The following is a 7,673-nucleotide window of genomic DNA, read 5'->3' as shown; positions in this document are numbered from 1 at the left end:
GAGGATGATGTTGCCTCACGAGGTCATGTATCCCAGTGCAGGCTCTTTCCCTGGGAACGCTGCGGTCTCACACCCCGCTCGCGCCTCTCTCCCGCTCGGAGCAGCCCGACCCAGGCCCTCACATCGGCGCCGCCATCAGGCCCCTCCCCCTACACTGATGTCACACGTCACGTCCTCATGCTGCGCCTGATGTAAAGGTCACATTTCCAGGAGTGTGAATAATTAACCACTACTCCCTCACATGACTATGCTTTAATCTAAACCAGGGATATGCAATTAGCGGACCTCCAGCTGTTGCAAAACTACAAGTCCCATCATGCCTCTGCCTCTGGGTGTCATGCTTGTGGCTGTCAGAGTCTTGCTATGTCTCATGGAACTTGTAGTTCTGCAACAGCTGGGAGGTCCGCTAATTGCATATCCATTCCACTGTAGCTCTGGCTGTATGTTTAGGGTAGTTGTCCTGCTGAAAGGTGAACCTCTGCCCCAGTCTCATGTCTTTTGCAGACCCTAACAGATTTTCTTCCAAGATTGCCCTGTATTTGACTCCATCCATCTTCCCATCAACTCTGACTGGCTTCCCTGTCCCTGCTGAAGAAAAGCATGGTGTATTCAGGGGGGTGTGCAGCGTTTGTTTTTAGGCCAAAAAGTTCAGCTTTGGTCTCATCCGACCAGAGCACGTTCTTCCATATGTTTGCTGGTTTCCCCACGTGGCTTCTCACAAACTGCACATGGGACTTCTGATGGATTTTTTTCAACAATGGCTTTCTTCTCGCCACTCTTCCATAAAAGGGCAGATTTGTGGAGTACACAACTAAGTCTGCTTTCACACTGGTGCGTCGGCGGTAAAGCGCCGCTATCTTTAAAATCTGACTTTGATTGACAGCAGCAGGAGTCAATGGAGCCGCTGCTGTGTCTCAGCCAATCAGGAATGAGAATTTCGGACAGCTGAAAGACTCGTGGACATCGCTGGACAGAGAGGGACCTCAGGTAAGTATTAGGGGGGCACAGAAAGCTTTTCATCTTAATGCATAGAGTGCATTAAGATAAAAAAATCTTCTGCCTTTATAAGTCATTTAAGTATAGCTAACTTTGCTATTTTATTACTTTTATATTTTGCAGCATTTGGCAATGAAGTGTGTGTGTGTGTGTGGGGGGGGGGGGGTTGTGCACACAAAGCAGAAGCCAGAGAAAAGTTAAGCATATTTAACTTTGCTATTTTATTACTTCTATGTTTTTCAGCATTTGGCAATGAAATTTTTTTTTTTGGGGGGGGGGGGGGGGCACACAGTGAATAAGCATAGATTTTAATTCTTACATTAACAGCCTTTTGAGCTGAATGTTTGATTCCCGTATTTCACAAGTGGAAAGTGCAAAAGAGAGGGAGAATTGCCAAATTGGAAATGTAAATTAAGGTTCAAATTTTGTTAACAGGAGAGAACCAATTTTGTGGCTGACTAGACAATGCTGTTGGCAAAGTCCTGAACAAAGTTTAATTTACTTCATGCCAAAACAAACTGAATAATGATATTACCCTATATACATAAATATGTTTCAACACTGCAAAGATCATGTAAATTACTTACAAATCATCAACTTCAAATTTGTAGAAGAAAAAAAAGATGTGTGGGTACTAAACCACTGCATCTATATTGGTTTGGACAGTTTATTTGGGAATCCATTAGGTTGCACACTATACACACATACATTATAGCACTCTCTAATGCCCTGTACACACGGTCGGATTTTCCAACGGAAAATGTGGGATCGGAGTGCCTTGATTTTTTTATTTTAAAAATGTATCAGACATTGTCTGGCATATTGATGGCCCCCCTACCCACAAAGTAATCAAGGTATCTGAGACGGACCTCACGGGCACTCAGGGGGGGCAAGCCAGGACGGCCACTTTCAAGCGCTGACAGGGTTGGTTCATTTACTTGAATTCCGGCCTCAGGCCCAACTGAGGCAGCATAGTTGGCAGAATTTTGCCTTAAAAAGTTGTGGAGAACACAGTGCGCCAGGATATGATTCAGTTTATACTCCGTCATGTGTATGGGTGTAAGAAATAGGCGGAACCGGCTGGCCATGATTCCAAATGTGTTCTCCACCACTCTTCTGGCTCTGGCCAGCCGGTAATTAAAAACCCTCTGGTCCGGGGTGAGGGTCCTCATAGGGAATGGCCGCATAAGATGGTCCCCCAGCGCAAACGCTTCATCAGCAACGAAGACGAATGGGAGTCCTTCCGCACTGTCTTATGGAGGTGGCAAGTCCAAGCTGCCATTCTAGACGCCTGTAGAACTCCATCTGGGCAATGACTCCACCATCGGACATTCTTCCCCACTTCCACATACAGAAACTCATAAGTAGCCGACACCACTGCCAACATCACAATACTATTGAACCCCTTATAATCATAATAGTATGACCCTGAGTTGGGTGGTGGGACGATGTGGACATGTTTCCCGTCAATTGCCCCTCCACAGTTAGGAAAGTCCCACCGCTGGGCAAAGTGGGAGGCCACAGTCTGCCATTCCTGTGGGTTGGAAGGACACTGTGGAGTCATACAAGAAAAATAAATGAATCATTTTGCACATAAACAGGAAAGCAGATTAGACACAAACATTCTTGGCCAACATCAGTATAACATTTATTTTAGGGGGTATTTAAAGACAAAGGTATAAGGTCCACCTATCAGATTCCTCCCCCCCCCCCCCACATGGGCCATTTGTAAAATTTTATGGGGGGGGATGTTTTGGACAGGTAACCTTCTCCACTTTGTTGAGAGATGAATGCCTAAATAATGTGTATTACTTTGGCCAGCCCCTCCTTACTTTACACTATTGGCAGCCCACTGGACAGGTAAGAAGTTTCATAATACAAAGAGATAAATACACACTGTACACATTTTAGCACATTTTTACATTCTGCTATTCCTATCAAGATAATAATAGGATACAAAAACTTTAAACAGTACCATTTGAAAGAATCCAGGCAGGCCCTTGCACTACATGCTTTGGGGAATTCATCCATAAATCTGACCACTAAAGAGGTGGGTATAGTGTGTATGGGTTTGGCAAAGTCAGCAGATAGAGGATTGGTATCAGCTGAGTTAGCAGTTGGGGGGAGGAAGGGTTCCAAATGATTTGGGGATGTTTGGGGTAAAGCACTACTATGGAGCTGACAAAATACATTGTTAAGTGACTACACGAGGTGAATATTTTTTTTTAACAAAACCAGCATGCATGAGGACAAAGGGGACATTCACAGCATATTACAATCATGGTAATTAGGGAATGAGGAAAGAAATACAATATATTAACAAACATTATATACAATAAAATGTGATGTTAAAGGATAAATCTTACCTTAATATACTCCTTCTGCAGGACCTGGATGATGGCAGAACAGGTGTCTGGGATAATGATCCCCAGAGCCTGGGGAGAGATGCCTGTCGAGAACTTAAGGTCCTGCAGGCTTCTCCCCGTCGCCAAGTACCGCAGGGTGGCGACGGGCCTCTGCTCCGGAGTGATGGCTTGCCTCATGCAGGTATCCTACCTGCTGATATAGGGGGTCAGCAAAGACAACAAATGGTGAAATACAGGGTCCGTCATCCTGAGAAAGTTCCTGAAATCGTCAGGATTATTCTCACGGATCTCACGGAGCAAAGACATATGACAGAACTGGTTACGCTGGAGCAACCAATTCTTGGTCCATGAACTCCTCCCCACCCTGTTCATGGACTGGACTTGTGTCAAGGTAAGGACCCCAACACCAAGCCCCCGCACAGCACGAACGCTACGAGGAGTACGTATACGCAACATGGCTAGAAAACGGTCGGCTGCTCAGAACGAAGTAACAGAACGCACTGAAGAACAGCAAGGCCTGTGAAGAGCGACCTGAAAATCAGGAACGAACACAAACACAACGACAAGTCAATTGTACTCGCTGCACGCACTGAAGACCAGATACAAACCCACAAGCACAAACTGAACAGCAGAAAACGATCTGAAAACCACGAGTCTGAAAAAGCGTGAATCGTCTCTCACCAAACTTTTACTAACACAAGATTAGCAAAAGGAGCCCAAAGGGTGCTACGCTTGGTTCAGAACTGCCCTTTTCTAGTCTCGTCGTACGTGGTGTACGTGACCGCCTTCTTGGCGATCAGAAATTCCGACAACTTTGTGCGACCATGTGTATGCAAAACAAATTTGAGCCAACACCCGTCTGAAAAAATCCATGGATTTTGTTGTCGCAATGTCCGATCAATGTCCGATCGTGTGTACAGGGCATAAGAGTTAGAACATCTGTCAAGTTTTAACTGTTGTCTGTAATTCCATTGAAGAGATTTCACCTTATCCCTTGCCCCGTCATAAGAAGACAGGAAATTAGTAATACGGGTAACAATGGGACAGATTGGTACAGCCAGCAATATAAACTTGACAGATGATCTAAGCCTTTTAAACTAAGCTAAAAAAGTTTTTTTGATTTATTTCTGTCTCTGGTCCCATTGAAGAGACTTCCCATCGCTTGCAATCCCTGTGACACCTTGTCTTCCAGATAGAAAGTGAGGTACAATCTCCTCCGTTGGATCACAGACAGTGAAAACCTGTTCCACCTCTCTCAACAACTGAAAAAAAAAAATTACCTGCAGCTAATCAAATAGCCCAGTTCAAGTCTCATATTGTACCTCTGCATATTATGATTTGCAACTGATTATTTTCTTGGAAATGCCTTAAAGCTGTCTGTTGTCCAGGACTCACCTTCCACACACAAACACGATTCATCTAGCCAATTGCTGCAGCAATTTAACAAGAAATTATAATTTTCTAAATACTAGCTCAAATGACATGCCAGTCTTTTTCCCAGATCTTTTTTTCCTCTGGGCTGCAGAGTGGAAGAATCCTTCTTTGGGTTTCAATGTCACTACCTGATAAAGACGCTTTTCCATTGGCAAAGTCATAACAGGCCCTGAAGACGCCAGCAGCAGTGCTTCATCACAGGCTTCCATTGGTGGAAGAGGTGTTGGTGTGGAACATGTGATGGAGTAAAAAACGTAAAAAGAAAATGGAAGTGATAGATAGTGTTAGTTATATGTGCCTGTGGGTGGATTTTATCTTTACAAGTATACTTTTTGTGAAAATGTTGCTTTGTGTCTTCCCAAGATATTGCTCTGCATTGACAGAACTGAATAACAGTCACACCCCTCATAACAAGCGTACTCACACAGACATGTATGAAAATGGATGATGTTAATACAACGTCTGAACTAAAAGCTTCTCACAGTCACCAATCACATCCAAACCTGCCTTGGAGGGTTAAATCTGATTCATGATAGATTAAGCAGAAATTGGAAGTGGAGAGCAGAGTGGCCCTCTAATGCCCCGTACACACGATCAGAAATTCTGCTAGCAAAAGTCAGATGTGAGCTTTTGGATAGAAATTGCGACGGTGTGTATGCTCCATCGGACTTTTTCTGGCAGAATTACAGCCAGCAAAAGATTGAAAGCAGGTTCTCTATTTTTCGGTCCAAAAAAGTTCCTATCCGAAAATGCGTTCGTCTGTATGCAAAAAATCACGCATGCTCGGAAACAATTCGACACATGCTCTGAAGCATTGAACTTAATTTTCTCAGCTCGTCATAGTGTTGTACGTCACCGCGTTCTTGACGGTCAAAAGTTCAGAGAACTTTTCTGTGGCCGTGTGTATGCAAGCCAAGCTTGAGCGGAATTACGTCGGAAAAACCATAAAGATTTTTCCGATGGAAATTCTGTTCATGTGTACGGGGCATAAGTAGTACACTTTGCTTGTACATTGTGGTCTGTTTTATTACTCTAATGCCCTGTACACACGGTCGGATTTTCCGACGGAAAATGTGTGATAGGACCTTATTGTCGGAAATTCCGACCGTGTGTAGGCTCCATAACACATTTTCCATTGGAATTTCTGACACACAAAGTTTGAGAGCATGCTATAAAATTTTCCGACAACAAAATCCGTTGTTGGAAATTCCGATCGTGTGTATACAAATCCGACGCACAAAGTGCCACGCATGCTCAGAATAAATTAAGAGACGAAAGCTACTGGCTACTGCCCCGTTTATAGTCCCGGCGTACGTGTTTTACGTCAACGCGTTCAGAAAGATCGGATTTTCTGACAACTTTGTGTGACCGTGTGTATGCAAGACAAGTTTGAGCCAACATCCATCGGAAAAAATCCATGGATTTTGTTGTCGGAATGTCCGATCAATGTCCACCCATGTGTACGAGGCATTAGATTTTTACTAAATGGATAGGGCCAAGTACAATCACTCTGCTGCCTGAGGACACCAGTGTTCTAAATCTTTTCAGCCAGGACAAATATGAATACAGCTAAATACCTAATTCAGAACATTCTAATAGATATAACAATTACGTATCTGACCAAGTAACTACATAAATTTTCTAACCCTGTGAACTGTCGTCAGGTTGGCCTTAGTGCTACTGAAGTAACTCTTTCTAAGCAAGAAGACAGCCTACACAGGTCTTCTTATATAGGTGTTTAGCTAAATAACAGATTACCTTTAAAGTAGAACTCTAGGCAAAACTTTTTTCTTTTTAGATCTTTTTAGGGCTAAAACCTCTGTGGATTTTTTTTTTTCACAATCTGTGCCCCATTGCAGAGATTTTCCTTCACTTCCTGTCCCATAGCCAAACAGGAAATCCCTGCAAATTAAGGGAATCTTTCAGGGACCCCTAGGTTACCAAAACTAGTGTCCCCATTGGAATATTTCCCCTCTATTACTTTTCTGGGGACAACCCAAAAAAAGCGATTTTCTTTTCATTTCAAGGACAAATTGAGAGGGTGAATCTCAACGGGGGCACAGACTGCAATAAAAACTGACAAACATTCTAATCCTTCTCCGCTCTGCCCAAAGCTAAAAAAAAAGTTTTGCCTTTAGTTATACTTTATAGGGGTGTACACCTTTGAGGTTTTTCACCTCAATGCATTCCATGCAATGAGATGAAAAACCTCCTTTAATGCTGTAGCCCCCCCAAGCCCCGTTTTACTTACCTGTACCCCCTCTATCTCGTCCCGGGGATGAGCACACCAGCAAAAGCCAGTGTCTCGGGTCCTGATTGGATGGATTGATAGCAGCTCAGCCATTGGCTCCCGCTGCTGTTAATCAAATCCAATGACCCGGATGGCAAATGAATGACTCAGGAGAGCACCTGCAAGGTAACCCCCCGGGAGAGCGCTTCTCCCAGGGGGTTACCTAATGCAGAGAGGAGCCACGAGAGCCGCCGAGGGACCTCAGAAGAGGATGTTCTAGGCCACTCTGTTTCTGAAGCTAGGAGAGCTGATCCTCATACACATGTTGCTTTAGAGCCCATTCATACAATAGCATTGCCGCAAAGCATCATGCACATGCTAATGCAGCAACATTCATTTTCAATTGCACACTATGCACTTAGGGCTGCAGAATACCACAGAGTGATATGGTGCTGCCATGGAAGACCTCCTTCTGAAATTGCTAGAAGTCTATTATGGTTTTGACATATCCCCTGCATCAATACAAGCGATGTGGATGCAGGGATCTATCCCTCTGCATTATTGTATTCTGACAGTGGGGATTCTCCCCCCCTTCCCATTAAAATACACAGATCAGTGTTGCAGCACTCATCAATAGTGTTGGGCAG

Source organism: Aquarana catesbeiana, linkage group LG03, assembly GCF_042186555.1.
Source record: "Aquarana catesbeiana isolate 2022-GZ linkage group LG03, ASM4218655v1, whole genome shotgun sequence".
Lineage (NCBI taxonomy): Eukaryota > Metazoa > Chordata > Amphibia > Anura > Ranidae > Aquarana > Aquarana catesbeiana.
The sequence above is the reverse complement of the archived record's forward strand: the minus strand, read 5'-3'. Positions refer to the sequence as shown.